The 6,612-nt window shown below is 41.8% G+C and overlaps 1 long non-coding RNA gene across 1 annotated transcript in view; it reads right to left on the bottom strand.

The window, feature by feature from the left end:
- LOC126497528 (uncharacterized) overlaps positions 1-5,868 on the bottom strand; it is a 39,323-nt gene extending 33,455 nt beyond the window's left edge. The window contains exon 1 of the long non-coding RNA XR_007590637.1: positions 5,727-5,868. This is a non-coding gene — a long non-coding RNA (uncharacterized lncRNA). The remainder of the gene's footprint in view (positions 1-5,726) is intronic.
- Between the last annotated feature and the right edge of the window lie 744 nt (positions 5,869-6,612).

The following is a 6,612-nucleotide window of genomic DNA, read 5'->3' as shown; positions in this document are numbered from 1 at the left end:
GTGTTTGAGAGAGGCTCTCTCGCTGAACCTGGAGTCCACGATTTAGGAAGACTAGCCAGTCGTCGAGCTCAAGGGATCCTCCTCCTATTCACCTCCCAGGGTTAAGGCTTTGGATATACCCCGCCATGCTACCCCTTTTTTATGTGGGCACTGAGGAGCCTCAGTGCTGTAACCACGGATTGAGCTCTCTCTCTCCTCAGCCTCTGGTGTAAATCTTTAAAGTGTCATATCACCATGACCACAGGCTCCTCTGGAGTTCCAATGAGCACAGGGACAACGTGTAGATGCTAATGCCTAAGTATCAGCTAAACAGAAGGTGCAAACACTTGGATCCATAAGACTCGAGAGGTTTGAGTGAGATCTGGCAAAATAATGAAAGAGTGGGTTAAGGCAACAGGGAGTCTCCTTGTATTAAAATTCCAGGACATTTCCACTCCCGCTGGAGCCTTCAGACAAGGGAACAAATTTGTGAGACTGTAACTCATGGAAAATGCAGTTTTAATTAAGTTCATTTGTGGGTTATTAATAAAAATGTGTGATATTTATGAGCTCCGTTCTTGTCTGCTCCTTGCCTCTTGTTCTGTTTAATTAGCTGTGTGTAGGAGGTGCTGAATTGCAAGAACCCCTTTATTTCATAGTGATATTCCCAATACAGTTCGACATGTGCCTGGAACATAACAAAGAGAAAATTAAAATGTTCCTTTAGCCCTAATATAAAGGGAACGCCAAGGGCCCACACGTTCACTGAAATTGTTCCCACATATGGGTAATATTCTAATCCTGTTTATTAAGATGAGAAAGAACCTGCCCCATGAGCAGAATATTTTCAGCATTATTGAAAAAGAACATTCAATCTACTCTTGCGTAATAAATTAATAAGCACACCATAAAAACCACTGTAGACATGTGTATGTGAACATAATACGTATAGATGCACACACACAATTCTTCACAATTAAAACCCAACTTTTAATATTTGCCAAACTGATCAACAATAAAATCTTCAGCCCCCCCCCACCTTAAACACCATTTAACATGAATCTATAGCAAGCAGATGACCGGAAATATAATCATAATAATAACTGGAACTTGCCTAGCATTGTGTACCAGACATTCCTCCATAAGTTTTACATGTACTTATTTATTCAAATTTCTCAATGCCTCTGTAAGGAGAATACTATTATCACCAACTCTCATTTAACAGATGGGAAAACAGACCCAAAAAAGCACCTTGTCACTTGCCAGATCATACAAGTATGAGTAAAAGTTGGATGGGGACACACATTCTTTGACTCCAAGGTCATCCAGCACTGACCTTGGTCATGCTGTATTGTCAGTTATGTTAGCTCTGCATGGATATGTTCATGTTTCCATACCCAGAGATGTGGCTTGATATTAGATAGAAGGGTTCTAGATTTCTTTTATGGGTTACTTTTGTTAATTTATCAGATTGGAGATGTCTTTCCTCTCACTGAGGAAAAGACAATTAAGTTATTAAGAAACCAAAGCCAGGCGGTGATGGCCCTTGCCTTTAATCCCAGCACTCGAGAGGCAGAGACAGGCAGATCTTTATGAGTTCGAAGCCAGCCTCGTCTACAAGAGCTAGGGTCTGGGATAGACTTCAAAGCTACAGAGAAACCCTGTCTCAAAAAAGTTGAGGAAGGAAGGAAGGAAGGAAGGAAGGAAGGAAGGAAGGAAGGAAGGAAGGAAGGAAGGAAGGAAGGAAGAAAGAGAGAGAGAGAGAGAAAGAAAGAAAGAAAGAAAGAAAGAAAAAGAGAAGAAACTAAAACGTACTGTTCTGATGTTTCAAAGCCTGAAACATCAAAGTTCTACAAATTTCACATGTTATTAACAATTAAAAGAAAGGTAGGCTAAGGTTTGTCATAAGGACAATCAATGAAGATATATATTGGGTATGTTCATATCTGATTTTTACTATCCTAATTTTTTTCTTTTTTTATTTTTTTTCTCTTTTGGATTTTTTCAAGACAGGATTTCTCCGTAGCTTTTTGGTTCCTGTCCTGGAACTAGCTCTTGTAGACCAGGCTGGCCTCGAACTCACAGAGATCTGCCTGCCTCTGCCTCCTGAATGCTGGGATTAAAGGCCTGCGCCACCACCGCCCGGCTGTCCTAATTTTTTTTTTAAGTAACCCAGTTCAGCTCAGCTAACATTTGAAAAATTCAGTCTTCTTTCCTTGCTCTCATCGGCCCTCCCTTGCTCATATTCATGTGTTTTTAGTCTGGCTTGCAGGAATGGAGGCCCAGGCCTTCCCAACTTCTCTCCCTTAGTTCATCTTTTGCTCTCAGTGAAACCATTTAGTTGCAAGACCTCTCATGGCTTTCAGATTCCAATTACAGTTCCCTTCTTCTGATCCCAACAGCTCTCACCACTCCATAAGCCAGGCAGTCTTCCCAGAAAAAAAAAAAAAAAAACAAAACAAAACAAAAAAAAACCTGTCTTCGGTTCAGCCTCCAGTGCCCTGTTGTACAACTATCACATTGGGTTTTATGATCGAACTCATCACATAATATCTGAAGTTGAAATTTTCTCATGTCAAACAAGATCTAATGTCCTCAGATGGGAACTTCACCTTCAAATTTCATACTCAAGTCTACATGACAAGCAACGGTTACAAAACTTGAACATATCAGCCAAAAGATCAAACGGAGGACATTATCAATAAAAAAAAAAAAGGCAAAATAGTAAGGATAACCCATAGGGTAATATTTGAGGGATAAACACTGACTTTGTCTGCAGAGAATATATTTGTCTAACGAAGCAACATGGACAGAGGCAACAGTGAGCGAAGGAAGGTGGAAGTGCCTCTAAAGAACATTCTAAGTCGGAGGGGAACACACAGAGGTGACGGAATATGGCAAGAGACCATTCAAATTCATGACATAAGTGTTGGTTAGATGGAAGTGAAGTCATACTTCAGGAAAGATTTGGTTTGAAACAAGATCTGAAGATGGCAATGGAAAGTCCCTTATAATAATAATAAAAAAGTGGGGGAATAGCTCTAGATTAGCATAGAAGGAGACATTCAGACACTTGGCCCAGTAAGAACTAGTTGATGGCTGACTAGTGGATATGGGAGAAGAAGAAGCCAGCTTGTTGTTGCAGTAAAGGCAACAGTCTTCTTATGTGGAACATTTGAATTATATAAAAACAAGGTCCAATGTGAAATCTAAAATGGAAAACCTGAGACTATGAAGGGGAAACTTCTCTGAAGGACTTTGGCCATGGTGATCTTTCACTCCTAACAAAGGATCTTTCTGGCGAAAGGAAGGTTTCTTAACATTTTAAGCCCAATGAAGACCTCAGAGTCAACACTGAGGTAGCAGGAACACAGTCAAATGTCATCGTGTACTGGAGTGATCTTAGTAAAAGTTTAGAAGAGAAAAACTGACAACAAGAACCCCCTTGTAAGGGCTCTACCAGGGAACTCTAGCCAGAATTCATACACAGGTCCATTTCCCCTTCCTGGAGCAATTCCCATTTGCTCTCTTCAAACCTTTGCTACTGTTTTGTTAACTACATCGATTGGTCTTAAGGATGCTTAGAAAAGGAACTGTGCCCACAGTCAGAAATAAACAATGTAAGCCAATCTGGCATTTTTGAAGCTGCTGCAACCCACTCATAAAAAGCCCAGGGCAGTAGCTAGGCTAAGAGGAGGTAAGAGAAGGCCAATGAGCACTGTGCTTGTGCTGATGAGGGACTGGAATGGGAGCTTTCACCAAGTTCTAAATGGAAGGTAACTTCTGGAGCCTGGAGAACCTGGGTGATGCCAGTGTGGATCACATGTGAGACCAGGAACATCCAACTGGGGCTCTACCAATTCAAAGGCGACTAGTGTTCCACTCACCGGTAGGTAACCCTCACAATGAACACTACCTGTAACAGGGGGTAACCAGCTGTAAAACTGGGAGCAAGTCAGGCCACTTCTCTGAGCCCTAATTTCATCACTGGCAAAGGGAAGGGAGGACAGATAACTGTTGCAGAGAGCTCTGCAATTTGTCTTCTTAATCCCTCCTGTGATAGATAACACTTGCCTGGGGACAGGAGGAGGAACTCAAAGGCAAGTCAGGGTAGCAAAGGTAAGGTTTCCAGATGGTCAGACAGAGCTGTGCCTTATCTATTTTACTCAAAGTCATCAACCCCCTTCCTCCCTGGGGACCCCCATGGCAATCCTAATAGTTCTTATTCCTTACTTTAATCACCATCATTCTCAAGTGCCACATAAATGTCATGAGATTTGTTTCCACTGCTGATGTTCATAGTAAGAGTTATTGACCAAATGAAAGAGCAAATGAACGGCGTTCTCCGTACCAACACCTTTTTAGAAAAACAGTCAAGTAATTCCAGTTGAGGTACAAGGAACTATGGTGATAAGATTGCCCAGTGATTCCTATAGCCACCCACTGTGTAAGCATTGACTGTCCTCAGCAATCCTCCTCTTCAGTTCAAGTGTCTGATAAGACCAAGGGTGGTTCCCTGGGGTGATGAGGACAATTATTTGTGATAAAGGTACTTTACCATTTCTGGGAAGCTTTGGTTCTTTCCACTTGTATCTTGCTTCTGATAATCCAAAGCCTTGATAACATAGAAAATGCCAGCAGCAAATTACGTCAGCAGATGAGGAACCAAAGTGAAACCCTGCTCAGAACACCTGGTCTGTGAGATGATATCCACATACTCACCCCAGTCAACCATTGATGGTGATGAAGGTGCTGCCATGAGGAGACCATGAACATGAGCAAGAAAGACCAAAAAATAAATCTCTGCCCAATTTTTTTGAGACAGGATCTTACTGTGTGACTCTAATTGACCTAAGACTCAACATGTAGACCAGGGTGGCTTTGAACTCAAAAAGATCCATCTGCCTCTGCCTCCTAAGCACTAGAATTAAAAGGTATGTGCCGCCATGAGCACCTTTGTCCATATTTTTAGAGAAATAAAAATACAACAAAAGCAAAAACAACATAAACCCCCTTACCTCCTTTATGCAACTGGTATTAGGGCCTATGGGACTTCCAAGGTGATTCTAAAACCTCAAGCTAACGACTTCTGAACAGAACCACAATTCTTCTGATGCTTACAAGTTTCATCTTAACAATACTGAATAGTTTATCTACCAGCACACCATTTCTTCAGAGCAACCAGACTTAGATTCAGACACAAAAATAGTTAAGAGAAAACCCGGCCAAACCTAAATGCTGGGCAGGTCAGTCAATTGTCCCCTCCGACATAAATGCTTTGAAAGAGAGGAGGCATGAGGACTGCATCAGACACAAAGAGAGCCATAATCCCCCCAACCCCCCCCCCAGCACTAGGTCACTGCAGAAGAGTATAGGGGCAACAGATATCTCTGAACACTGAACATGCAATGGACACAGCCTACCAGCTCGGCTCTTAGGCGCTAACACTTGCATCATTTTTGTACCTTGACACCCACGGGTTAAACTGCTAATTCCACCAAAGACCATTTGTCCTTTTCATAGATAAAATAGCTCTGGTGTTTTAAAAAAAATCTTCTCGCTCCAAAGTTTATAAAGAATAAATTATTTCTACGCAGTAAAATTCACTATTACAAAACAAAGTCAGGGAGTCTTAAAATAATTTGTATTCTCATTCAAATGATTTCCTAAACTTTTCAGTATGAGTGGACACAGTCCCATGAAGGGCTGTCTCCTGTGGTCCATGCAACACATGCCCATGTCCTCACCTGTAGCACGTAGTAGGAGCTGATACATATTTGGAACTTGAACTTGAGTCAGGTGCATGCCCAGTGTCAGGACTGAGCACTCATTCTCCTCAATGTGTAAGAAGAATCCCTTTGCTTACTCACAGCCCTTACTCCTGCCTGATTCTCACTCTTTCACCTGGAACTCAGGGTGTACTTTTGTCTCTGTTCTGATCCTAATCTCCTATCCCTTTGGACTCTTCCTCCACAATCTCCTCCCCTCTAACCTTTTTTGACCAATAAAAATGAATATTGGTGTCTTTAGAATTTCCACATTCCTTTAATTGACAGGTACTTTTAAAAGGCAAGGAGAAAGTTGTGAAGGAATGTTGTTGAATCATACAACAGTTCTATTCCAAAATATTTTGCTTGACAAAGAACCTACTCCCTCTGTTTGGGGTCACAGTGTTGAATCCTGAACTGAAACCTGTAGCCCTAACTAGTTAGAAGCTCTGGTACCCCATGGTGATGGAATAAAGCATGCTTCTTGTTATCTGACTTCAGTGTTCTGATCTCCATTATTTGCCCAACCCCAGGACCCAACAGTGACTATGTTTAGTTATCTATTTCTGCAAAAACAAACGAAAAGAAAAGAAAAGAAATCATAAGTTCAGGAACTGGAACTTGGGGTGACAACCACTAGTATTTCCCATTTCTGAAGGTCAGAAATCCAAATGGGTTTCACTTGGTTCTCTCTTTCAGATCTTAACAGTGAAACCAAAGTGTTGCTGAACCAGAATTATTACCTGAAGGCTGTAGCGAGCATTCCCTTCCAAACTCATTCTGCCTACGGGTCAGACTCATGTCCTTGCACTCACAGACCGATGTCCCTGGTCCCTCGCTAGCTGCCGGCTGGGGTCTGCTTCAG

Source organism: Alexandromys fortis, unplaced genomic scaffold, assembly GCF_014885135.2.
Source record: "Alexandromys fortis isolate MF-2015 unplaced genomic scaffold, M_Fortis_MF-2015_v1.1 scaffold_24, whole genome shotgun sequence".
In the NCBI taxonomy this organism is placed as follows: Eukaryota; Metazoa; Chordata; class Mammalia; order Rodentia; family Cricetidae; genus Alexandromys; species Alexandromys fortis.
Note: the sequence above shows the minus strand (reverse complement) of the source record. Positions and strands in the feature narration are given on the sequence as shown.